At 30.8% G+C, this 2,084-nt stretch overlaps 1 non-coding gene across 1 annotated transcript; it reads right to left on the bottom strand.

Annotated features, from left to right (window-relative positions):
- Positions 1–497: 497 nt before the first annotated feature.
- Positions 498–604, bottom strand: LOC140432948 (U6 spliceosomal RNA). The gene has a single exon (XR_011949854.1). It is a non-coding gene; the product is annotated as a U6 spliceosomal RNA (small nuclear RNA).
- Between the last annotated feature and the right edge of the window lie 1,480 nt (positions 605–2,084).

The following is a 2,084-nucleotide window of genomic DNA, read 5'->3' as shown; positions in this document are numbered from 1 at the left end:
GTATTGAATATTGAGAGTCTTTCACTTGAAGCAATTAGTCTAACGACTTATTTTTCGTATTCTTCTAATTTGACATTATTGAGAGAATTAAAAACTATTGCTTGTAGTTTGGATGGATAGATTGATTCTTGTTGTTTACTGGCTGCAGATGAGTAAGATAAAGGTGGTTGTAAAGTACATTGGGATAGTTCATCGTTATTCTCAGTAACACCAAATTCCATTTTTAATCATCATTTGATTATCCTAAATACGTACCTGTTCCGCTTCAGGTTTTGGTAATTACGTTTGATGATAAAAACTTGTGTCGATAAATGGCTGGTAAAATTGATGTACTGTGTTTCTTACTGTGATCACGGATTACTTTATTAATAATAAAATAAGTACTCACAGATCTTATTTCTTTAACGTACAATGAACTAACACTATAACACTATATGATGATGCAGTGTAAGAATTTTACGATTTTTATTACTATATAAATTTTACAATTTGTCAGGAAAAATGTGGAACTCTTCACGATTTTTCGTGTCATCCTTGAGCAGAGGCCATGCTAATCTTCTCTGTATCGTTTTAATTTTAGTATAAGTATCGCCAAAGCGAGTACAGTTAAATAGTTTGGTTATGGGATTGAGCGACAATTGTTTGTAATGAAAATTACATTTTCAAATAACGTTTGACTTTTCGATTTCCACTTCGGAAATCTTTTTTAGAAACGATATTTAAAACATTGTGCGAAGAGTATTACCAAAAAGTTATTAACCCATTAGCGCACATTGCTCAGTGGCAACTTTGGTTGCCAGTGAATTTCAACAACCATAAAATCTCATGTCTATTGTGTGTGACCTATTTCTAGGTTGTATATAATTTTTAGCATGTCCACGTGTATTTCTAACCCACAACTTTGCTTGTAAACTAGTAAGTGCTTGCTAATATTTATTTCAATATCAAAGTTCTGCTGCAACCAAACTTATTCCTGAAGAATGTAAATATGTTTTGATTAATTCTTAATATTTTATATTCATATTAAGTTTATTTTAAACTAAAGGTATATCATATAAATATAATGATCTAAGAAAATTAACTGGTAATTGAATTATAACAGAACTATGGTACCCTGAATTTACGTGGCAACTTTAGTTTCCACTGAGCACAAAAATGGTTTATTTTTCTTTTAGCACTGATGATAATACCTTTAGAGTGGATATGATTATAAAAGCTTGTGAAGAAAATTACGGATCTAGTTTTATTTTGTCAAGAATTTGGTCTGTAGGAACAGATCCTAATATCAAATCTGCTGAAGCTGATACTGACGAATATTCAGATTTAGCACATGACGTAACTGAAGGAAATCCGAATCATCCACCAGGTTGAATCCTTAGATTGCAAGCGATTGTTGAGTTAGATGAGAAAATTGCTAAATAGTACACTAAATATTTGTTTGGATGAGAAAAATATTGAATTGCTACAGCCAGATACTTTAAAACCAACTGGAAACATAAATCGAAAAGTAATTGCATCTTCAAATACGTTTGGTCTCAACATAAAGAAAACAGTTAGAATTAACCTGCCATTACTATACCCTCTGGACCATTGACTATGGATTTTTTGAAAAAATTTGTAAATTCTCCGGTTTAAGCTTTCAAATGAATTTTTACCAATACTTTATTGGAACATGTAATTACACAAACTATTTTTTATGCCATGCAAAAAATATAACATAGCTTAATTATTGTAACTTATGACGAAATTTCTTGGAAATAATCTTTTTGTCTGATTACCACTAACTTCAAAGTAAGCGGATATTTTGGCAAAATGAACCTGACTGCTAGGTAGTTATAGTTATAGAACCAATATAGAGACGTACGTCGATTCTATGATATATGGTATGTCCATCTAAAAGATAACTCTAAAATAAAGACTGACAGGTTTTACAAGGTCCGTCCTCTGATTATCTAAATATTTTATTCAAGCAAGTATCGGTTAGAAATTCAGTTGCTATTGATAATCCCGTATTTAGCAGATTCACCATAATCCCGTATTATGGATATTATCTTACAAAACAATTTATACAGAACAAATCTATT

Source organism: Diabrotica undecimpunctata, chromosome 1 (assembly GCF_040954645.1).
Source record: "Diabrotica undecimpunctata isolate CICGRU chromosome 1, icDiaUnde3, whole genome shotgun sequence".
NCBI lineage: Eukaryota > Metazoa > Arthropoda > Insecta > Coleoptera > Chrysomelidae > Diabrotica > Diabrotica undecimpunctata.
Note: the sequence above shows the minus strand (reverse complement) of the source record. Positions and strands in the feature narration are given on the sequence as shown.